The sequence below is a fragment of the Dermacentor andersoni genome, chromosome 6 (assembly GCF_023375885.2).
Source record: "Dermacentor andersoni chromosome 6, qqDerAnde1_hic_scaffold, whole genome shotgun sequence".
NCBI classification, from domain to species: domain Eukaryota; kingdom Metazoa; phylum Arthropoda; class Arachnida; order Ixodida; family Ixodidae; genus Dermacentor; species Dermacentor andersoni.
The window spans coordinates 43,144,062-43,169,203 of NC_092819.1; the positions used below are offsets into that span (position 1 = coordinate 43,144,062).

A 25,142-nucleotide genomic window follows, 5' to 3' on the forward strand; every position below is an offset into this window, starting at 1 on the left:
CTTCTGTTACATAGGTTTACCTCAATCATTACAGCTTTTTTTTTTTTTTTCATCCCTCGGCTTTCTCGGAAAAAAGCGTCGCGCACTCATTGTTACGAGCCTGTTCGTAACGCCCTCCGTTAGGGGGTTCGAGGTCAAGGGGGCAGCTGAAACAGGCTAGGGGGCGTGCTGCACATGGTCTATCTTGGCGGAGTCCGTCAAAAAAGATTCACGTATACACCAACGGCCAACGGTGGTCAGCTATCCTCAATCCTAGAACAAAGGTAGTGCACGTACGACACTCCCTTAGAGGTAGTACCGTAAATGCATTACCTCGCATTTGAATTCATCTTCAAGTGTCTTCAGACTACCCCATTGGGGTGTGCGCTCCTTACTTTCCTGTCGATAGCGCTATGTCACGGTGATACACGCATGTAGCTCACGACCTGAAAGTACCAGGCGCGCAGCGTTAAGAGGAAAGCTACGCAAGATAGATGGCCACGATTGTTTGAGGGCAAAATGAGCCCCAAAGGTTGCAAATGTTTCTTAGAGTGCTGTTACTCCGCTTAGAAGGAGCTGATCGCATTCCCATTTTTGTAAAGGTCTTGAGAAAGTGTAAAATAGGGTGCTCTCATGGTGCATTATGAGCCATTAGGGTCTGCTGAACAAGGAAAAGAGACCGAGCTACGGAAAGATGCTCAAAACGTGTTTTCAATCAATCAATCTGAAGTATTTGGATATGCACGTCTGCACAAGGTCAAGCCAAGACTATGGGATTCAGCCCACCTCAAAGCCTGCGTAAGTACGCATTTATAATCAGCACTTGACGACCTGCTATACCCTTTATTATTATTATTATTATTACTATTATTATTATTATTATTATTATTATTATTATTATTATTATTATTATTATTATTATTATTATTATTATTATTATTATTATTATTACCGATTCGTGCCCATCGCACTTTCGCTACGCCGAGCGCAGATCAGTTTGTCTCTTTGCTCTGAAAATAAACAAGCACAAATGCTACGCAGCTTCCAGAACAAAGGTGATTAGAAACAGATGACCCCTCCATGACCTCTATAGGAAGAAACAGTACAACGTATTCTCCTCGCGGCCACCGCTTTCCAAGTCTTGTTGTGACAATTCGTGTTGCTTGTAGTCATCACGCCATGTTTCCAAGCCTGGAAAAAAAAAACCACTCAATTATGACATCCCTGTAGTTTAGTAGACATTGCAAGACTGAGAACCGTTTACTGGATATTCAGGAAAGGTTTATTGGATATTTCTTTCAACAAACCGTAGTTGTGAACGTAGCACGTCATCCATGCGTTACCTCCGTCACGCGTCTCGCCTACAGCACTATAGCACATCATGTTCATCCCCAACAAGCCCCATTCTTTTGTTCTGCTAAGGTATATTTCTTTCCCAAATGTCTATCTATGTTTCGCTTAGAATAACGCAACTATATAAGATAGAATGTTTTTAGTGCGCGCTAGCTTTAGATACGCCTCGTAGCTTCATCTCAGCAGACATCAACGAAGCAATTTTAGGCATTCATCACAGCGCGGCACTCGGACTTGCGCAACGTGCACGAAGGACGCTTCCGCCTAAATTCCCCGAGTTACTCCATGAAATCAGCATCAATCTAAGCGAAGATGAAGCACTACCAGGACAACCGCCATTCGGTACAGCGAAAAAAAAAAGAAAGAAAAAAGAAATATGAGAGACAATCTGTCTGAGACAAATCAGAGCTCGTATTGGCAAAAATTTCGCTTACGCAAGTATTTCCTGGGACTAGCCATTGCCGCGGTGATTGCCCGCTTATCAAGCCGACCGCTATCATTATTATGTGACGCGCGCCCGTAGTATGGTCAATGAGGGAACGCTCTTATAAGGAACAAAGTCCGTATAACACACCCACACACGCAAACGCACGCCCGCATGCACAAAAAAGCACAAAGGAATGCACATTCCAGTCAATCATGACATCGGGCGTATTATTAACGACGGCAGCCGGTCAATGGCATAAAGCATTTCTGAAAGGAAAGGCTTGCTTATTCGGCCCGCGAATTTTGTGAATATGGGACCGAAATCACGACACTTCTTCCTTTTCACTTGTTTATTTTATTTTTATTTTATTTGCTCCTTGCCATTAGTAGGCCACCTCCATTCGCATGTCCACTATCACCACTGGCTGAGGCACGCTCTTACGAACAGTTCTAGCATAAAAAACATTTTTGTATATACGAGGCCGCTTACCTATAGACCCGCATTAGCAAAAAGCTCCTACGCTAAAATTGTTCGTAGGAGAACATTCTAGCCGTTCTTTACGCTGTATATATTATTAGTGAATGGCAAACCAATGGCAAATGGCAGACCAATGGCAAACAGCACTTGCGAAAGAAAAGCATTGTCAATGCAGCCCTGGGACCAGGGGTCGAATTCCCAAAGCTTGTCCTCTGTGAGTGTTCCACGCTATGGGTTTGTAGCCTTCGATAATAAAATAATATGCACAGCGTCAAGACTGGCCGGAATGCTATTACCGCGATAGCGCTAGGGGCCCGGTGTCGCAGAAAATCCGGTGTCGGCGTCGGCGGAATTGTCCGCGAGCGAAAATTTCCGCATATATTTAGGCATATATGAATAGGCCACGCCTTGCTAAATGACATGCAGTATATACGGGTTATATTGCCACACCATTCTATTGCTACAGTTGTTCATCCCTTGTCTTACATTCCTGACAAAGTTATTTCTCGAAATTTTGAGAAATCAAAATTTCGAGAAATAACTAGCCCGCAACGCCCGCAAAGAAATGCTATGAAACACAACACCGACAGCGCATGCCTTTTATGGTAAATCTTGTCGGACTTAAATATTAAATGTGCGAAACAAAAAACCGAATATGATCTCTCTCTCTCTCTCTCTCTCTCTCTCTCTCTCTCTCTCTCTCTTTTTTTTTTTTTTTTTGACGGGGCTGTGCACTAGCTCCCGGATTGGCCCACGCAAGAGGCCGCGTTTCTACTAGAAAGCTGGCCTTCGTGCATTGCGTTCGCCGCCAGCGTTTTCCGGTAAACATTGCGGTTACATAAGCTTCAATTGACGGGAAGCGTGGGGAGCTGTCGTGGATCCTTGAATGCTGGCCTTTTCTCGTTGCACCACAATCTGGCAAAGTAATTCACTGGGCATCACCAACTATTGCTTGTATTGAAACAACCCTTGCTTGCGATTTCGCCTCTTCTGACGCAAAATAACCTTGTGGTGTCATATGGGCTTACAAGTCGCATTTACGAACGTTTATGCGTTCTCTGTAGCCAAGCCAAGCCACATGAAACTTTTGCAGGTGTGATGGAACCACGGCTCACCTTTTGTGCCGTTAACCATCCTTGGACGGCCAACAAGATTCTCTGGGTGCTATTCTCAGCCTTTTACTAGGCGAACCGCTTTCTGTAAAACAAAAGAAAAAGAAAAGAAAACGAAAATCCTCTGTGGGACTCTGGCCGAAATAATTCGCCTTGTATGTATGCCCCCACAGCGGGACCAATACAACGCGCATATTCTTCTGGAAGACGACATAGACTGTACGCTCGTCTGGGAACTATGTCAGTGAACGCTCACCCCCGCGGGCGTAGACACACTGACTTCAATCTTCCCTCTTTTCTTTATTCTCCCTTATCTCTTCCTTCTTTTTCTCGTTTCGTAAGTGCGGGTTACCTAACTTGCCAAGGTTGAGGACTGGGCGTGTTGGTAAAGCATATTAGAGGCTCGATTGCAGAAAATCCTGTGGTGTGTGATTCTCTTCTGTGTGTGTCGTCCAAATGTTGCGCAATCGAGCCTCTAATAGGTTACCTAACATGATACCCTAATTAAGATTAACGTAACCACCGTTAACCTTCCTTGATTAACTTCTTCTTCCTGTTTAACCTCTTGTTGCTTTCCAAGCTGTGACCAGAACTCCTCCAACATTTTCGCATCTATAAATAATTCACAACGAACGTATAAGTTCTGCACGTAACAAAAAAAAAAAAAAGAATAGACGAGAAAGAAAAAGGGGCGGCGCACTTATCCTCTGGATATGGTTATCGACGCTAGTGCGATTAGTGATCCTTCTCATGATGGACGTGCAATATTGGTGATAGATATGATTTACCACATAACGTTTATATGTTATGATAATTTCATTATTGTATCCCCATGCCATATCAGTGAATCATGAAACCTTGCGGTCACATCAGCAGACACACGAGGTGGCAATCTCGCTACCAACCACATTGCCGAATGAAACCACGACACAGTAAGTCTTGTAATCACTGCACCTTATTTGAAACTCCGCCGCAGCCCCCTCACTATCCCTAGTATCCTGGCTGCAAGTTCTTTGCAATGTCCATCTATAAAGCCGCCGCGCTCGACGCAGAGGTGTCTGTTGCGGATGGTGCGCTATCGCTTTAGTATAGTTAAAGCTACGTATCCATTGTGCCATCTTGGTACACGTATCCTTGTGAACTGGCCAGAAATGGGCACACATCAACACCCCATGCGCACTGCGGATGTTGTCTGCTCACGCACTCACCCACTGGCACATACACAGTGATCCAAATAGTCTGCAGGCCAGGTAGCGGTCAGCAGCTAGATCTCGATTCGGGTGCATAACCAGTGGCCCATGTTTTCGACTCGACAAGACAGCAGGCAGCATATTATGTACCTAGTGGCTCAAGCTAGTATAGGCAACTTGGGTCACTGGGTGCGCCGAAAGAGGTTAGATACATACCGGAAACTGGGTCTAGTCCCCAAGGAACGCTAATGGCATTATTAAGAACTGTCGATTTTAGCAGCCGTAGTTGCAACAGCTGGCATGCTTCAACGATTATCTTACAAAAATATAGGCAGGCAGCAGGCAGCGTTTGGTTCAACGTCCCGAGAGCGACCCACGTGACTCGCAGAGGTGGCGCCCTCTCGCAGTCAACGCAATCGGGAAAAACAGGAACGAACGCGCGTGTTGCGTTTCGACTCGCGACCTCGGGCGCATTAGTCGTCTCGTCGCCGACGTCGGTGGCGAAGCGTCCGCAGCGAGCGAAGACGGGTGCTGCAAGCGGGTCGCTACAGCATCGCCCACACAGCGCCGAGTCAGCGAGATCGCGCGGCCAAATCTTGCTGACGCTTCGGCTAACTCCCCACAGCCCCCTTGCTTCCCCTTGCTCCCCCCCCCCCCCACCACCCCGGGCCAGAAAAGGGCGGCGGCTGGCACGGGACACCGAGAGAGATCGTGTCCATATTACTGTGCGCCTTGCAGCCCATAGATCACAATTACGCCGACGAACTGCAATTTCCTTTCACTGCTCGGCTCTCTTCCTTCCGTTTCCTCTGCACGACTGCTGCTGCTGCAGCTCCTAGTCGTACTGCAAGGTTTCTGCGCCACGCTACGTTCGCTGAGTTCGTTCGTAAAAGTTCTCTCTCTCTCTCTCTCTCTCTCTCTCTCTCTCATACATCGCTCGGACTCGTCGAAGTCGCGCGCACAGTCAGCACGTAAACCTTGTTTCCCAATACGCTACGCCAAGCGACAGACAGCAGCCCCTAACATGCTTGATTGGCTCTACGGAATTGTGTTATTCGGAAACACGTTACCTTTACTGCACCGGATTCCCAAACCATTTTTGTTCGTAAGAGTGGATGAGCAACCACCTTCTCTAATAATATATCTGTGATCACGAATGGCTGACACCTCCTCTAACGAGAACTTCCAACGTAAGAACTTTCTTTTGTGAATGCGGGGCCTTGAGCCGAATTCACAACGATTTTTCTTAGTTAAGGACGTAAATAACTCGCATGAGTACAAAACGTTACATGACCCAATCAGAAAGAAAGCCGACAGTGAGGAAAATTTTGAATAATTTTTCACTAACAAATAGCCCTATAGAAACGTTAATTCACTAGTAATTTTAGACCTTTCTACTGTCTGCTTCTTTTTCAGAGTCATTAATCGACGACCACGTTAATTCTTTTTATTGTTTCGTTTTCGAAGTGACGTTGTTGGGGGGTTATAGCCATGGTGACCCGCAGTTGGTAAATCTACACTGTCATCGTTTTCAGCCCAATAGTGGCTTTTTCCTATAGAATATACCCCGCGGACGAATCACACACACGGACATGCATACACAAGATCATAAGCGAACCATATACCTGAAAGATTATCAGACATCAGACGTTGAACATTAACCTCTGACATTAGGAACCAGGCCACGAAGAAAGGAAAATAAGTTGGGCGGATAACCAGAGACGTCCACAGGAAGTGTGTAAGCCGTTTGAAAATGGGAAAGAAAGAAAGAAAGGATGAAACGCAAATGAAAAGAATGAAAGAAAGCAATTTGTGCATACAGTTCAATCTCCTCTGTGTGTTGCCTCACGCAGTCGCCAGGAAAAGCACAGGACTAGACAGGTAGTTCCGACTCGAGCGGTCGCAATGGAGAGGTTAGAAGTAAAACGCTTCCGGCTAGTCCATTTCACTCAGAACAACGCTGAAAAGAGGCAAGAGAGCCACACTCCTTCTGCGGCGATTGTTTTGCTCCTTACATTGCTTACGCTACTATACAAGAGTCTGCTATACTACGGGCAAACCGAAAATCAATCCCACGTTGCCGTGGTTTCTTTTCTGTTTTACTTTTCACTGCTCGCAAAGTATCACCTGAGAGGCAAAACAAGTTAACCTGGGCTCCGTTAATGGACTGTACCTTCGTTTCGCTATCACAACTCTCTAAACTTGCGCCGTTACTAGTTTCTATATTTATTTATTTATTTATCTATCTATCTATAGGTGGCCGCCATGTATTTACATCCGTATAAGCTCGCCAGGTGAAACCTAATCTCACGATGACGGGGAAATTTTTCTTCCGCGTTAGCTTCAAAGAGCGAGATGAGACGCAAATATATGATAAGCAATTGTAAATTCTAACTATGGCCCTCGCATATAATGGGGGCTTCATTCAAAAAGAGAACAATTCTTTATTACATTCATTCTGTATTATACAGACCAGATAATTACGGACCGTTTTCATATTCTTGGAACATGATTCCACGTGTCGCATGTTTACGAAGCGACGCGGGCATTGCTACGGCTTTCAAATCGACGGGGCCTCCGTGACCGATCGTAGAGGGACGTGCGTGTTTCGCTTAAAATGCCCGAAAAAAGATATTGCGCTAAAGGCTGCACTGTTCTCGTTGAAAGACCGCTGAAATATCGCGTTGTGGAGTCTACGTCGTTCAGTTTAACACTCGACATAGTTAATCGCCTGGCTTCATAAGAAAAGAAAATTGAAAGTTGTGTTCGTTTATGGGGATGCAAGCTGCTCACACGGCGCAAGCATAAACTCGTGTCGCCGTCTAGTGGCAGTTGCAGAAACCAGTCATTCAGGGACGGTTGCTGCGTGTTTCAGAGGAGCGGGTAACATGACGCAACCCTCCTCGACCGACATTGAGGCATGGGCATGGTGGACAAGCGCACGCCTTCGCATTGCTAGTACCACAGTCGCTTAATATTTTGCTAGTACCTTCGATTCTCCCTCTCCTTTCTTTATTTTATTTTGACACCCAACCCCTTCCCCTCTAGTAGGGTAGCAAACCGGACCCGCGTTTGGTCGACTTCCCTACCTTTCCCTCCTTCTCCTCCTTCGGTTAAAAAAATAAACTATTCATTGCGTTCGGCACAGCTGTCAGTAGGTACGAATGTCCGAAAGACCAAACGCTGTTCGAAAGCCAGCAGGCGTCAAAATACAGCGCAGTCATTCACGTAGAATTCGTTTGCTTCGCTCGCACAAATGAAATGTGACGTCATTGGCATGCTACATTCAGTTCTGAGACGCAAATGTTCGAACGTTTCTCGTACCGCCTGCCCTATTCCGGTTTCCCGATACAGAGCCTCTTCTAGTTATCATTCCAATCAGCCATTTTCATTGCCGCAATTATAGCCAGGTGTACCGTTAACTACACTGTTCAATACATAGTCCTTAGAATTTATTTTGCTATTACTATATATTTTTTAATTTGCAGGCGCAAGTTGGAATCATGTAGCGCAAGACTGGGGTAACTGGAGATCTTTGGCAGAAGTCTTCGCCCTGGCAGTGCATATAACGATAGGATGATGATGAAGATGATGATTATGATGATAATGAAGATATATTAGTGTATTCGGGGTTTTGCGTGCCAAAACCACGATATGATTATGAGGCACGCCGTAGTGGGACACTCCGGAATAATTTTGACCACCTCGGGTCAAAATTAACGTGCGCCCAATGCATGGTACACCGGCGTTCTTGCATCATCGCCGCCATCGAAATGCGGCCGCCGCGGTCGGGATTTGAAGCCGCGCCTTCTGGCTTAGTAGCGCTACGGCATTGTCACTATGCCATCAGGGTGGGTGTTATTTGGCTACCGAAACCAATTATCATCATTATCGTAAATACAGTAATTACAGGCCTGTGAACTGGGCAAGTTTTCCAATATTCGTTAATGTTTCCGTAAGCTACATCCTTCAGACACTGTTGACGTATTGTCGTCAGCCGTTAGAATAAGAGTCGCATATGCCCAATTACTTGTTTTTTTTTTTTTTTAATTCAACACATTGTGCTGCACTTTCACAATCAACATTCGACCTCTCTACGGCTACTGCAAAACCAACTTGAGTAGGTGTTGCCACAGCCAACTTCCACGTCAGTCTTGCAGTCAAGCTCCAGTCTTAATCACTCACACATTTGCAGTCCTCTTTGAGCGCTTCGTAAGACAAATGAACCCGAACTCACAAAAAGAAACAAGAAAAAAAAATCACCGAGCCCTCCAATCCATGAAGATGGTCGAACAGCGAAGGCGTGTTAGTTACACCGAGTGTTGCACCATGCAAATCAAACTTCGGAAGCAGTCTATCTGTCCATATATTGTTACGTTTCGCCTACAACGCGCGGTAATGCCGGCGCGGATGCAACGGACGCCGGGGCTTCGTTCAAAGCGGCGGACATTTTGGCCCGTTCGACGCCGCCGCAACGCCTCCCCGCCAAGCGTGTCCAGGCGTGTTTCAGTGCCACGTGTCTTCGTATGTGCGTGTGTGTGTGTGTGCCCACGCTTGTCAAAGCGCGGCAGCCGGGGAGCGGAGCTCCCCAAGTGAGGTGCCAGGAGGTCTGTCCGTCGGCGGGTTGGCGATGCGTCACTACACTCGGCTCACCATGTCTCTCGGCTCGACCGTGCGCGCCGTCGTGGGCTCATGCTCCGCCGTCGCGTGGGCTCATCCCGTGACCTTCCTTCTGGCCCGCGACGCCGAGAGTATAAGAGCAGCTGCCCCCGGACGCCAGGAGAGAGGCTCCGATTTGTACTGTTGAGTTACGTGCTCTCCCGTCTCTCCACTTCGGTCGACCTGACCGGCCGCTCTTTTGCTATGTTAGAATAAACAAGTTGTTCTGTTACCAGTCTTCTCTTGCTTTGCCGGGACCTTCAGATGCTTCCAGTGCCCCAGGCCGCCAGGCCAACGCTACCCTTGGGGCTTGCGACCCATTTGCAATAACGGGCGTCAGCACCGAGTCCCCAACAACTGGTGGCAGCGGTGGGATCGCGACAACGGAGGCCAGCAGCGAAGAGATGCGGTTGACTGTATGCTGAGCAGCACAACGACCATCCGGGAGCAGTGCAACGAGCCCTGTGTGATGACTGGTTGCCTGCAGCGGAACGACTGCGCGGAATTCTTGGCTGCGAGGTTTGGTGAGTGCGGGACTTTCTTTTTCTGAGTTTTGCCAGGCTTTTGTTAGTGTTAGAAACAGAGCTGGTAATTGTGGTTGTCGTTGCTGCCGGGTTAGTTTGCGGCAAGACAATAGTAGGCAGTAGAGAAAGCAGCATTCAGAGCAGCCATGGATTTGAAGTCGTTGCGCAAACCGAAATTGCTGGAGCTTGCAAGAGAGTTGGGTCTGGATGTCTCAGACAAACTCAGAAAACCAGAACTGCTAAGGGCTATTCTTGAGTTAGAAGCTGAGGATGACGAGCTGTCGGAATGCCTTGAGACCATTGAGGAGAGGGAGACGGCAAAAAGACAGGAGCGCGAACTTAAAGAGCAAAAAGAGAAACAGGAGCGTGAACTTAAAGAACAAAAAGAGAAAAAAAAAGAAGAGCGCGACCGTCAACACGCTTTGGAAATGAAGCGTCTCGAGTTAGAGATGGAACGCGCTCGTAATGGAAGTCAGGCACACGGTGCAGGAGAACGAGTATTGTTCAAAATGACTGACCTGATGCGGCCGTTTAAGCTTGGAGAGGACATTGGTTTGTTCCTGGTTAACTTTGAGCGAACGTGCGAGAAGCAGGGGTTCTCTCGGGAAACGTGGCCACAGCGCTTGCTCACTTTGCTACCCGGCGAGGCGGCCGACGTAGTCGCTCGCTTGGAGAGAGAGGAGGCAGAGGATTTCGACAAAGTGAAATCGAGTCTGCTAAAAAAGTACAGGCTGTCAGCGGAGGCGTTCCGTCGGAAGTTTCGGGAAAACGAGAAAGGCAGAAGTGAGTCATATACAGAGTTTGCCTACAGGCTTATGTCAAACATGCAGGAGTGGCTCAAAGAAGAGAAAGCGTTTGGTGACCACGAGAAAGTTCTGCAGTGTTTCGGGCTAGAACAGTTTTATAGTCTGTTACCTGAGAACGTGCGGTACTGGGTCTTGGATAGGCCAGACGTTAGTACGGTGGCTCGAGCCGCTGAGCTAGCCGAGGAGCTTGTGACGCGTCGGGCTCGCGGAGCTAAGGACGGTCAAAAGGGTGAATTTGGCTCCAAGTTTGAGAGGCCGAAGTTCACACCCATGAGAGCAAAGGGGGATACACGTAGTGCGGATGCGAGTGAAAGCAGTCCGACCGAACGTAAGGAGACGGCGGCAACCGAAGCCGAACGCAGAAAGCGGTTCGAGACGAGGCAAGCGCGCGTTTGTTATACGTGCCAGAAGCCGGATGTTAGAATCGCACCGCTGGCACGAGTTGTTGGGGTCTCGGTGCTGACGCCCGTTATTGCCAATGGGTCGCAAGCCCCAAGGGTAGCGTTGGCCTGGCGGCCTGTGGCACTGGAAGCATCCGAAGGTCCCGGCAAAGCAAGAGAAGACTGGTAACAGAACAACTTGTTTATTCTAACATAGCAAAAGAGCGGCCGGTCAGGTCGACCGAAGTGGAGAGACGGGAGAGCACGTAACTCAACAGTACAAATCGGAGCCTCTCTCCTGGCGTCCGGGGGCAGCTGCTCTTATACTCTCGGCGTCGCGGTCCAAAAGGGAAGGTCACGGGATGAAGGTCACGGGATGAAGGTCACGGGACGGCGGAGCATGAGCCCACGACGGCGCGCACGGTCGAGCCGAGAGACCTGCTGAACCGAGTGCAGTGACGCATCGCCAACCCGCCCACACGACGGCGCGAACGGTTGAGCCGAGAGACCTCCAGGCTCCTCATTCGGGGAACTCCGCTCCCCGGCTGCCGCGCTTTGACAAGCGAGGGCACACACACACACACGCACACACGAAGACACGTGGCACTGAAACACGCCTGGACACGCTTGGCGGGGAAGCGTTGCGGCGGCGTCGCACGGGCCAAAATGTCCGCCGCTTTGAACGAAGCCCCGGCGTCCGTTGCATCCGCGCCGGCATTACCGCGCGTAGTAGGCGAAACGTAACAGACCGCCCCGCCGGGGGAAGGAGATCCCGATGGTCAGGGGACTGCATCCGCTGTCCGGAGGGATGTCGCTCGATGATGCTCATAACCGTAGTCGGGCGTCCTTTGGCGTTTCTTGAGCGCAGCGCACAGAGAAGGCCTCGTTCTCACGTTCAGGTGCACACAGGACACTGCAAAGTGACTTCGGGAGAGTTGACATTTTTGTTCTCGTTTCCGGCAAGCGTTAGAACTACGCCGAAAGTCAACCGCTCAGTCAGCAAGCACGGCACAACCCTCACTAAGCCCTGCCAGGCTCTTTCCCCTTTTATACTGCTGCCTAGTTCCTTACAGTAGTTTAGCAGCACTCAGAACGCGTCCACAAATCGGAAAAATTGCACTAAAAAGCACATCATCACTTTGAAACACTACACAAAAGCAATAGGTTAAAAAATCCTGCCTCAGGAAGAAAAACATCAGTAACAAGCAATTTTGAGGCTGATTCCCACGTTAGGGGCTTCGACTTAAGCCATCGGCGTTACCGTTGAGACTCCCCTTTTTGTAACGCACCTCAAAGGAATATTGTTGCAAAGCGAGGCTCCAGCGCAGGAGGCGGCCATTTTTGGGAGAGATGGTCTGCAGCCATTGGAGAGGGCAGTGATCCGTTTCAATGATAAACCTCGAGCCGGCTAGGTAACATGACAATTTCTGAACGGCCCACACGATACACGCACACTCTTTCTCGGTGGCGCTATACGCCTGCTCACGACTGGTCAGCTTACGACTAGCATACAGGACGGGGTGTTCTACTTCTCCATTTTCCCGTTGGCACAGTACAACGCCCATGCCTCGCTCACTAGCATCACACTGAACAACGAACCCTTTTGTGTAGTCGGGCGATCGTAGCACAGGCTGGCTTGTTAGGGCGCTCTTTAGGGCGCTAAAAGCTCTTTCCTTCGTCTCATCCCAGACGACTGTTTGCGGCTCTGTCTTTCTTAGAGCATCCGTCAAGGGAGCCGCGATATCAGAGTACCTGGGGATGTATCTCTGATAGTAGCCGGCGACACCTAAGAACGACCGAATATCGGTCTTCGTGCGCGGTTGCGGGAAGTCTCGCACAGCGGCCACCTTTATTTCAGAGGGGCGGCGTCGACCCCGACCAATCACGTGTCCGAGGTAGACAACCTCGGCCTGTGCTAACTGGCACTTGGGAGCCTTGACTGTCAAGCCCGCATCGCGCAGGCGGGTTAGCACTGCCCGCAAGTGGGCCATATGCTCCGGCCAGGATGCGGAGAATATCGCTACGTCGTCTAGATACGGTAAAGCGAATTCTTGCTGTCCCCGCAACACTTTATCCATGAGGCTTGAAAAGCAGTATGGCGCGTTCTTCAAACCAAAACTCAAAACTTTAGGACGGAATGTCCCCATTGGTGAAATGAACGCCGCATACCTACTAGCCTCTTCTGTAAGTGGAACCTGCCAATAACCCCTGACAAGATCTAGGGTGGAAATAAACTGAGCGCTACTCACTCTCTCAAGGCGCTCCTCGATGTTAGGGATCGGATAAATTTGATCCTTAGTGATGGAATTAAGCCTGCGGTAGTCGACGCAAGGACGAGGTTCCTTGCCCGGTACCTCAACTAAAATCAAAGGGGAGGTATAATCACTCTCACCCGCTTCAATAACACCGAGCTGTAGCATTTTCTTTACCTCAGCCTCCATAATATCGCTCTGGCGGGGTGACACCCGGTACGCCTTGGATCGTACTGGCTCTGGGGAGGTAAGTTCTATGTCATGAGTAAGGACAGAAGTCCTACCAGGCCTCTCAGAGAACAGACCTTGAAACTCTTGTAAGAGCTGGTGTAGTTCGGTTTTCTGCTCAGGCGACAGCGATGCTTTACTTATTAAGTCACTAATGACTTGATCGGTGTCTTTCCTGTTCGTCACTGAGCCTAGTCCCGGAAGCTCGACCGGAAGCTCTTCTAACTTTCCCGCATCGGGAATTTCCTCTCCAGTATCTGGTGCCTTTAACGCTTGTTGGAATCGCACCGCTGGCCCGAGTTGTTGGGGTCTCGGTGCTGACGCCCGTTATTGCCAATGGGTCGCAAGCCCCAAGGGTAGCGTTGGCCTGGCGGCCTGGGGCACTGGAAGCATCCGAAGGTCCCGGCAAAGCATGAGAAGACTGGTAACAGAACAACTTGTTTATTCTAACATAGCAAAAGAGCGGCCGGTCAGGTCGACCGGAGTGGAGAGACGGGAGAGCACGTAACTCAACAGTACAAATCGGAGCCTCTCCCCTGGCGTCCGGGGGCAGCTGCTCTTATACTCTCGGCGTCGCGGTCCAAAAGGGAAGGAGGGAAGGTCACGGGACGGCGCAGCAGGAGCCCACGACGGCGCGAACTGTCGGGCCGAGAGACCTGCTGAACCGAGTGTAGTGACGCATCGCCAACCTTCACCCACACGACGGCGTGAACAGTTGAGCCGAGAGACGTCCAGGCTCCTCATTCGGGGAACTCCGCTCCCCGGCTGCCGCGCTTTGACAAGCGAGGGCACACACACACACACGCACACACGAAGACACGTGGCACTGAAACACGCCTGGACACGCTTGGCGGGTAGGCGTCGCGGCGGCGTCGGACGGGCCAAAATGTCCGCCGCTTTGAACAAAGCCCCGGCGTCCGTTGCATCCGCGCCGGCATTACCGCGCGTTGTAGGCGAAACGTAACAGACCGCCCCGCCGGGGGAAGGAGATCCCGAAGGTCAGGGGACTGCATCCGCTGTCCGGAGGGATGTCGCTCGATGATGCTCATAACCGAAGTTGGGCGTCCTTGGGCGTTTCTTGAGCGCAGCGCACAGAGAAGGCCTCGTTCTCACGTTCAGGTGCACACAGGACACTGCAAAGTGACTTCGGGAGAGTTGACAATTTTGTTCTCGTTTCCGGCAAGCGTTAGAACCACGCCAAAAGTCAACCGCTCAGTCAGCAAGCACGGCACAACCCTCACTAAGCCCTGCCAGGCTCTTTCCCCTTTTATACTGCTGCCTAGTTCCTTACAGTAGTTTAGCAGCACTCAGAACGCGTCCACAAATCGGAAAAATTGCACTAAAAAGCACATCATCACTTTGAAACACTACACAAAAGCAATAGGTTAAAAAAAATCCTGCCTCAGGAAGAAAAACATCAGTAACAAGCAATTTTGAGGCTGATTCCCACGTTAGGGGCTTCGACTTAAGCCATCGGCGTTACCGTTGAGACTCCCCTTTTTGTAACGCACCTCAAAGGAATATTGTTGCAAAGCGAGGCTCCAGCGCAGGAGGCGGCCATTTTTGGGAGAGATGGTCTGCAGCCATTGGAGAGGGCAGTGATCCGTTTCAATGATAAACCTCGAGCCGGCTAGGTAACATGACAATTTCTGAACGGCCCACACGATACACGCACACTCTTTCTCGGTGGCGCTATACGCCTGCTCACGACTGGTCAGCTTACGACTAGCATACAGGACGGGGTGTTCTACTTCTCCATTTTCCCGTTGGCACAGTACAACGCCCATGCCTCGCTCACTAGCATCACACTGAACAACGAACCCTTTTGTGTAGTCGGGCGATCGTAGCACAGGCTGGCTTGTTAGGGCGCTCTTTAGGGCGCTAAAAGCTCTTTCCTTCGTCTCATCCCAGACGACTGTTTGCGGCTCTGTCTTTCTTAGAGCATCCGTCAAGGGAGCCGCGATATCAGAGTACCTGGGGATGTACCTCTGATAGTAGCCGGCGACACCTAAGAACGACCGAATATCGGTCTTCGTGCGCGGTTGCGGGAAGTCTCGCACAGCGGCCACTTTTATTTCAGAGGGGCGGCGACGACCCCGACCAATCACGTGTCCGAGGTAGACAACCTCGGCCTGTGCTAACTGGCACTTGGGAGCTTTGACTGTCAAGCCCGCATCGCGCAGGCGGGTTAGCACTGCCCGCAAGTGCGCCATATGCTCAGGCCAGGATGCGGAGAATATCGCTACGTCGTCTAGATACGGTAAAGCGAATTCTTGCTGTCCCCGCAACACTTTATCCATGAGGCTTGAAAAGCAGTATGGCGCGTTCTTCAAACCAAAACTCAAAACTTTAGGACGGAATGTCCCCATTGGTGAAATGAACGCCGCATACCTACTAGCCTCTTCTGTAAGTGGAACCTGCCAATAACCCCTGACAAGATCTAGGGTGGAAATAAACTGAGCGCTACTCACTCTCTCAAGGCGCTCCTCGATGTTAGGGATCGGATAAATTTGATCCTTAGTGATGGAATTAAGCCTGCGGTAGTCGACGCAAGGACGAGGTTCCTTGCCCGGTACCTCAACTAAAATCAAAGGGGAGGTATAATCACTCTCACCCGCTTCAATAACACCGAGCTGTAGCATTTTCTTTACCTCAGCCTCCATAATATCGCTCTGGCGGGGTGACACCCGGTACGCCTTGGATCGTACTGGCTCTGGGGAGGTAAGTTCTATGTCATGAGTAAGGACAGAAGTCCTACCAGGCCTCTCAGAGAACAGACCTTGAAACTCTTGTAAGAGCTGGTGTAGTTCGGTTTTCTGCTCAGGCGACAGCGATGCTTTACTTATTAAGTCACTAATGACTTGATCGGTGTCTTTCCTGTTCGTCACTGAGCCTAGTCCCGGAAGCTCGACCGGAAGCTCTTCTAACTTTCCCGCATCGGGAATTTCCTCTCCAGTATCTGGTGCTTTTAACGCTACAGGCTCAATTTTATCCCGTTCGGGCGTGCTCTGAATACTAGCTTGCTGCGCCTCTGACCCTTTCTCATCATTCAACAACGTCGGCCCCGCAACTACCGCCTTTGCAGCGAGCTCCCGAACCTTCGATCTGGTTAAGGCCTGAACGCTAGCCTCACCAAACAAAAGCCCCTTCTCGCGCAGGAGGTGATCGGACCTGTTCGAAAATAGGTACGGGTACTGGGGGGGCAGCATAGATGACACTGCGGCCTCCGTCTCAAGTGCTCCGAAAGGTCCTTCAATAAGCACTTTTGCTACCGGCAGACCCACGCTATGAGCTTCCACTGCTTGCTTGATCCATGCGCACTCGCCCGTGAACATATCGGGTTCTACGTAAGAGGGATGAACTACATCCATCGTAGCTGCGGTATCGCGAAGCACTCGGCACTCTTTCCCGTTCACGAGGAGGTCTCGCATGTAAGGCTCGAGAAGCTTGATGTTCTCGTCAGTGCTGCATATAGATAAAAACACGACTTTTGGTTTTGTTTCTGGGCACTGCGCCGAAAAGTGACCCGGCTTCTGGCACGTATAACACAGGCGCGCTTGCCTCGCCTCGAACCGCTTTCTGCGTTCGGCTTCGGCTGCCGCCGTCTCCTTACGTTCGGTCGGACACTGCGCCGAAAAGTGACCCGGCTTCTGGCACGTATAACAAACGCGCGCTTGCCTCATCTCGAACCGCTTTCTGCGTTCGGCTTCGGTTGCCGCCGTCTCCGTACGTTCGGTCGGACTGCTTTCACTCGCATCCGCACTACGTGTATCCCCCTTTGCTCTCATGGGTGTGAACTTCGGCCTCTCAAACTTGGAGCCAAATTCACCCTTTTGACCGTCCTTAGCTCCGCGAGCCCGACGCGTCACAAACTCCTCGGCTAGCTCAGCGGCTCGAGCCACCGTACTAACGTCTGGCCTATCCAAGACCCAGTACCGCACGTTCTCAGGTAACCGACTATAAAACTGTTCTAGCCCGAAACACTGCAGAACTTTCTCGTGGTCACCAAACGCTTTCTCTTCTTTGAGCCACTCCTGCATGTTTGACATAAGCCTGTAGGCAAACTCTGTATATGACTCACTTCTGCCTTTCTCATTTTCCCGAAACTTCCGACGGAACGCCTCCGCTGACAGCCTGTACTTCTTTAGCAGACTCGATTTCACTTTGTCGAAATCCTCTGCCTCCTCTCTCTCCAAGCGAGCGACTACGTCGGCCGCCTCGCCGGGTAGCAAAGTGAGCAAGCGCTGTGGCCACGTTTCCCGAGAGAACCCCTGCTTCTCGCACGTTCGCTCAAAGTTAACCAGGAACAAACCAATGTCCTCTCCAAGCTTAAACGGCCGCATCAGGTCAGTCATTTTGAACAATACTCGTTCTCCTGCACCGTGTGCCTGACTTCCATTACGAGCGCGTTCCATCTCTAACTCGAGACGCTTCATTTCCAAAGCGTGTTGACGGTCGCGCTCTTCTTTTTCTTTCTCTTTTTGTTCTTTAAGTTCGCGCTCATCTTTCTCTTTCTGTTCTTTACGTTCGCGCTCATCTTTCTCTTTCTGTTCTTTACGTTCACGCTCATCTTTCTCTTTCTGTTCTTTAAGTTCACGCTCCTGTCTTTTTGCCGTCTCCCTCTCCTCAATGGTCTCAAGGCATTCCGACAGCTCGTCATCCTCAGCTTCTAACTCAAGAATAGCCCTTAGCAGTTCTGGTTTTCTGAGTTTGTCTGAGACATCCAGACCCAACTCTCTTGCAAGCTCCAGCAATTTCGGTTTGCGCAACGACTTCAAATCCATGGCTGCTCTGAATGCTGCTTTCTCTACTGCCTACTATTGTCTTGCCGCAAACTAACCCGGTAGCAACGACAACCACAATTACCAGCTCTGTTTCTAACACTAACAAAAGCCTGGCAAAACTCAGAAGAAGAAAGTCCCGCACTCACCAAACCTCGCAGCCAAGACTTCAGCGCAGTCGTTCCGCTGCAGGCAACCAGTCATCACACAGGGCTCGTTGCGCTGCTCCCGGATGGTCGTTGTGCTGCACAGCATACAGTCAACCGCATCTCTTCGCTGCTGGCCTCCGTTGTCGCGATCTCACCGCTGGCAACCAGATGTTGGAATCGCACCGCTGGCCCGAGTTGTTGGGGTCTCGGTGCTGACGCCCGTTATTGCCAATGGGTCGCAAGCCCCAAGGGTAGCGTTGGCCTGGCGGCCTGGGGCACTGGAAGCATCCGAAGGTCCCGGCAAAGCATGAGAAGACTGGTAACAGAACAACTTGTTTATTCTAACATAGCAAAAGAGCGGCCGGTCAGGTCGACCGGAGTGGAGAGACGGGAGAGCACGTAACTCAACAGTACAAATCGGAGCCTCTCCCCTGGCGTCCGGGGGCAGCTGCTCTTATACTCTCGGCGTCGCGGTCCAAAAGGGAAGGAGGGAAGGTCACGGGATGAAGGTCACGGGACGGCGCAGCAGGAGCCCACGACGGCGCGAACTGTCGGGCCGAGAGACCTGCTGAACCGAGTGTAGTGACGCATCGCCAACCTTCACCCACACGACGGCGTGAACAGTTGAGCCGAGAGACGTCCAGGCTCCTCATTCGGGGAACTCCGCTCCCCGGCTGCCGCGCTTTGACAAGCGAGGGCACACACACACACACGCACACACGAAGACACGTGGCACTGAAACACGCCTGGACACGCTTGGCGGGTAGGCGTCGCGGCGGCGTCGGACGGGCCAAAATGTCCGCCGCTTTGAACAAAGCCCCGGCGTCCGTTGCATCCGCGCCGGCATTACCGCGCGTTGTAGGCGAAACGTAACACGCTACAGGCTCAATTTTATCCCGTTCGGGCGTGCCCTGAATACCAGCTTGCTGCGCCTCTGACCCTTTTTCATCGTTCAACAACGTCGGCCCCGCAACTACCGCCTTTGCAGCGAGCTCCCGAACCTTCGATCTGGTTAAGGCCTGAACGCTAGCCTCACCAAACAAAAGCCCCTTCTCGCGCAGGAGGTGATCGGACCTGTTCGAAAATAGGTACGGGTACTGGGGGGGCAGCATAGATGACACTGCGGCCTCCGTCTCAAGTGCTCCGAAAGGTCCTTCAATAAGCACTTTTGCTACCGGCAGACACACGCTATGAGCTTCCACTGCTTGCTTGATCCATGCGCACTCGCCCGTGAACATATCGGGTTCTACGTAAGAGGGGTGAACTACATCCATCGTAGCTGCGGTATCGCGAAGCACTCGGCACTCTTTCCCGTTCACGAGGAGGTCTCGCATGTAAGGCTCGAGAAGCTTCATGTTCTCGTCAGTGCTGCCTAATGAAAAAAACACGACTTTTGGTTTTGTTTCTGGGCACTGCGCCGAAAAGTGACCCGGCTTCTGACACGTATAACACACGCGCACTTGCCTCATCTCGAACCGCTTTCTGCGTTCGGCTTCGGCTGCCGCCGTCTCCTCACGTTCGGTCGGACACAGCGCCGAAAAGTGACCCGGCTTCTGGCACGTATAACACACGCGCGCTTGCCTCGTCTCGAACCGCTTTCTCATGGGCGTGAACTTCGGCCTCTCAAACTTAGAGCCAAATTCACCCTTTTGACCGTCCTTAGCTCCACGAGCCCGACGCGTCACAAACTCCTCGGCTAACTCAGCGGCTCTAGCCACCGTACTAACGTCTGGCCTATCCAAGACCCAGTACCGCACGTTCTCAGGTAACCGACTATAAAACTGTTCTAGCCCGAAACACTGCAGAACTTTCTCGTGGTCACCAAACGCTTTCTCTTCTTTGAGCCACTCCTGCATGTTTGACATAAGCCTGTACGCAAACTCTGTATATGACTCACTTTTGCCTTTCTCATTTTCCCGAAACTTCCGACGGAACGCCTCCGCTGACAGCCGGTACTTTTTTAGCAGACTCGATTTCACTTTGTCGAAATCCTCTGCCTCCTCTCTCTCCAAGCGAGCGACTACGTCGGCCGCCTCGCCGGGTAGCAAAGTGAGCAAGCGCTGTGGCCACGTTTCCCGAGAGAACCCCTGCTTCTCGCACGTTCGCTCAAAGTTAACCAGGAACAAACCAATGTCCTCTCCAAGCTTAAACGGCCGCATCAGGTCAGTCATTTTGAACAATACTCGTTCTCCTGCACCGTGTGCCTGACTTCCATTACGAGCGCGTTCCATCTCTAACTCGAGACGCTTCATTTCCAAAGCGTGTTGACGGTCGCGCTCTTCTTTTTCTTTCTCTTTTTGTTCTTTAAGTTCGCGCTCATCTTTCTCTTTCTGTTCTTTAAGTTCGCGCTCCTGTTTCTCTTTTTGCTCCTCCCTCTCCTCAATGGTCTCAAGGCATTCCGACAGCTCGTCATCCTCAGCTTCTAACTCAAGAATAGCCCTTAGCAGTTCTGGTTTTCTGAGTTTGTCTGAGACATCCAGACCCAACTCTCTCGCAAGCTCCAGCAATTTCGGTTTGCGCAACGACTTCAAATCCATGGCTGCTCTGAATGCTGCTTTCTCTACTGCCTACTATTGTCTTGCCGCAAACTAACCCGGCAGCAACGACAACCACAATTACCAGCTCTGTTTCTAAAACTAACAAAAGCCTGGCAAAACTCAGAAGAAGAAAGTCCCGCACTCACCAAACCTCGCAGCCAAGAATTCCGCGCAGTCGTTCCGCTGCAGGCAACCAGTCATCACACAGGGCTCGTTGCACTGCTCCCGGATGGTCGTTGTGCTGCTCAGCATACAGTCAACCGCATCTCTTCGCTGCTGGCCTCCGTTGTCGCGATCTCTCCGCTGCCAACCAGATGTTGTAATCGCACCTCTGGCACGAGTTGTTGGGGTCTCGGTGCTGACGCCCGTTATTGCCGATGGGTCGCAAGCCCCAAGGGTAGCGTTGGCCTGGCGGCCTGTGGCACTGGAAGCATCCGAAGGTCCCGGCAAAGCAAGAGAAGACTGGTAACAGAACAACTTGTTTATTCTAACATAGCAAAAGAGCGACCGGTCAGGTCGACCGAAGTGGAGAGACGGGAGAGCACGTAACTCAACAGTACAAATCGGAGCCTCTCTCCTGGCGTCCGGGGGCAGCTGCTCTTATACTCTCGGCGTCACGGTCCAAAAGGGAAGGTCACGGGATGAAGGTCACGGGATGAAGGTCACGGGACGGCGGAGCATGAGCCCACGACGGCGCGCACGGTCGAGCCGAGAGACCTGCTGAACCGAGTGCAGTGACGCATCGCCAACCCGCCCACACGACGGCGCGAACGGTTGAGCCGAGAGACCTCCAGGCTCCTCATTCGGGGAACTCCGCTCCCCGGCTGCCGCGCTTTGACAAGCGAGGGCACACACACACACACGCACACACGAAGACACGTGGCACTGAAACACGCCTGGACACGCTTGGCGGGGAAGCGTTGCGGCGGCGTCGCACGGGCCAAAATGTCCGCCGCTTTGAACGAAGCCCCGGCGTCCGTTGCATCCGCGCCGGCATTACCGCGCGTTGTAGGCGAAACGTAACACGGGTCACTTTTCGGCGCAGTGTCCAGAAACAAAAACAAAAGTCGTGTTTTTGTCTTTATGCAGCACTGACGAGAACATGAAGCTTCTCGAGCCTTACATGCGAGACCTCCTCGTGAACGGGAAAGAGTGCCGAGTGCTTCGCGATTCCGCAGCTACAATGGATGTAGTTCACCCCTCTTACGTAGAACCCGATATGTTCACGGGCGAGTGCGCATGGATCAAGCAAGCAGTGGAAGCTCATAGCGTGTGTCTGCCGGTAGCAAAAGTGCTTATTGAAGGACCTTTCGGAGCACTTGAGACGGAGGCCGCAGTGTCATCTATGCTGCCCCCCCAGTACCCGTACCTATTTTCGAACAGGTCCGATCACCTCCTGCGCGAGAAGGGGCTTTTGTTTGGTGAGGCTAGCGTTCAGGCCTTAACCAGATCGAAGGTTCGGGAGCTCGCTGCAAAGGCGGTAGTTACGGGACCGACGTTGTTGAACGATGAGAAAGGGTCAGAGGCGCAGCAAGCTGGTATTCAGAGCACGCCCGAACGGAATAAAATTGAGCCTGTAGCGTTAAAGGCACCAGATACTGGAGAGGAAAATCCCGACACGGGAAAGTTAGAAGAGCTGTCTCCAGATTTGCTCATCGCGCCTACGTCAGACGGACTTAACAGGTTGCTAAAAGTCAGCCGGTCGGCTTTGATAGCCGAGCAAAAGAAGGATGGCAGCCTAGAAAACATACGCTGCATTGTCAAGGAAGGTATCGCCAAGAAAAATGCTCGCTTTGTGGAAAGAGGTGGGGTCCTGTACCGGAAGTATCTAGACCGCAGGGGAGTGGAGTTCGATCAGCTGATCGTGCCTCAATGCTATCGTCAGGATCTGTTGCGCTTGTCGCATGGGGGTTCGTGGTCCGGACACCTAGGAGTTAAGAAAACTAAGGACCGTCTCTTGCAAGAGTACTATTGGCCAGGGTGTTTTCGGGACGCAGACCACTTTGTGAAGACATGCGACACCTGTCAGCGGGTGGGCAAGCCAGGGGACAAATCGAGGGCGCCGTTGAAGTTGGTACCTATCATTACGGAGCCTTTTAGACGGCTCGTTATTGATACAGTGGGACCTATGCCGGTAACAGCCACGGGGTACCGACACATTTTGACTGTGATCTGCCCAGCGACAAAGTTCCCTGAAGCAGTGCCGCTTAAAGAACTCAGCTCAGTTGAGATAGTCAATGCACTACTGTCCATATTTGCGCGAGTTGGTTTTCCTGCAGAAATCCAGTCAGATCAGGGTACAGTGTTTACTAGCGCTTTGACGACAGCCTTTCTCGAAAGGTGCGGGGTAAGGCTGTTACACAGCTCAGTGCACCACCCCCAGTCGAATTCCGTTGAGAAGCTCCACTCCGTCATGAAGCGCGTGTTGAGAGCATTGTGTTTTGAACATCAAACTGACTGGGAGCTGTGTCTGCCTGGAGTGATGTTTGCATTAAGGACCGCGCCGCATGCGGCTACGGGGTTTTCGCCAGCTGAACTGGTGTACGGTCGCTCGCTGCGATCTCCGCTTCGCATGCTTCGAGAATCATGGGAAGGCAGGGGCGACGACCCAGTCGTGGTAGAGTACGTGCTTAAGCTCCTCGAACGCTTAAGAAGGGCACAGGAGTTGTCAGGTGAAGCAATGGCAGAGGCCCAGCAGAGGGCCAAGGTTTATTATGATCGGACAGCCAGGGCCCGTCGTTTTGAGGTGGGCGATGAGGTCATGATATTGCGCACATCGCTAAAGAACAAACTCGACGTGCAGTGGGAGGGCCCAGCACGGATTGTTCAAAAACTGTCGGACGTTAACTACGTGGTGAGTCTGCCAGGAAAGCGGAAAGCACAGCAAGTTTACCACTGTAATTTGCTCAAACCCTATAAGCAACGGGAAGCAGTGGTGTGCATGATGGTAAACGTTCCCGAAGAGCTTCCGGTCGAGCTTCCGGGACTAGGCTCAGTGACGAACAGGAAAGACACCGATCAAGTCATTAGTGACTTAATAAGTAAAGCCTCGCTGTCGCCTGAGCAGAAAACCGAACTACACCAGCTCTTACAAGAGTTTCAAGGTCTGTTCTCTGAGAGGCCTGGTAGGACTTCTGTCCTTACTCATGACATAGAACTTACCTCCCCAGAGCCAGTACGATCCAAGGCGTACCGGGTGTCACCCCGCCAGAGCGATATTATGGAGGCTGAGGTAAAGAAAATGCTACAGCTCGGTGTTATTGAGGCGGGTGAGAGTGATTATACCTCCCCTTTGATTTTAGCTGAGGTACCGGGCAAGGAACCTCGTCCTTGCGTCGACTACCGCAGGCTTAATTCCATCACTAAGGATCAAATTTATCCGATCCCTAACATCGAGGAGCGCCTTGAGAGAGTGAGTAGCGCTCAGTTTATTTCCACCCTAGATCTTGTCAGGGGTTATTGGCAGGTTCCACTTACAGAAGAGGCTAGTAGGTATGCGGCGTTCATTTCACCAATGGGGACATTCCGTCCTAAAGTTTTGAGTTTTGGTTTGAAGAACGCGCCATACTGCTTTTCAAGCCTCATGGATAAAGTGTTGCGGGGACAGCAAGAATTCGCTTTACCGTATCTAGACGACGTAGCGATATTCTCCGCATCCTGGCCGGAGCATATGGCCCACTTGCGGGCAGTGCTAACCCGCCTGCGCGATGCGGGCTTGACAGTCAAGGCTCCCAAGTGCCAGTTAGCACAGGCCGAGGTTGTCTACCTCGGACACGTGATTGGTCGGGGTCGTCGCCGCCCCTCTGAAATAAAGGTGGCCGCTGTGCGAGACTTCCCGCAACCACGCACGAAGACCGATATTCGGTCGTTCTTAGGTGTCGCCGGCTACTATCAGAGGTACATCCCCAGGTACTCTGATATCGCGGCTCCCCTAACGGATGCTCTAAGAAAGACAGAGCCGCAAACAGTCGTCTGGGACGAGGCAAAGGAAAGAGCTTTTAGCGCCCTAAAGAGCGCCCTAACAAGCCAGCCTGTGCTACGATCGCCCGACTACACAAAAGGGTTCGTTGTTCAGTGTGATGCTAGTGAGCGAGGCATGGGCGTTGTACTGTGCCAACGGGAAAATGGAGAAGTAGAACACCCCGTCCTGTATGCTAGTCGTAAGCTGACGAGTCGTGAGCAGGCGTATAGCGCCACCGAGAAAGAGTGTGCGTGTATCGTGTGGGCCGTTCAGAAATTGTCATGTTACCTATAGCCGGCTCGAGGTTTATCATTGAAACGGATCACT

The 25,142-nt window shown here is 51.3% G+C and overlaps 1 long non-coding RNA gene across 3 annotated transcripts in view; it reads right to left on the reverse strand.

Annotated features, from left to right (window-relative positions):
* The window catches only part of LOC126521974 (uncharacterized), a 155,254-nt gene that overhangs the window by 55,774 nt on the left and 74,338 nt on the right, over nucleotides 1-25,142 (reverse strand). Inside the window, exons 3-4 of one of the 3 annotated variants that reach the window (XR_008610407.1) lie at nucleotides 3,352-3,433; nucleotides 912-1,170 (exon numbers count right to left, since the gene is read on the reverse strand). The exons of 1 other annotated variant lie outside the window; for it this stretch is intronic. This is a non-coding gene — a long non-coding RNA (uncharacterized lncRNA). Of the gene's footprint in view, nucleotides 1-911; nucleotides 1,171-3,351; nucleotides 3,434-25,142 lie in introns of those variants that run through there. One more of the 3 variants, XR_007597324.3, reaches the window with a different exon arrangement.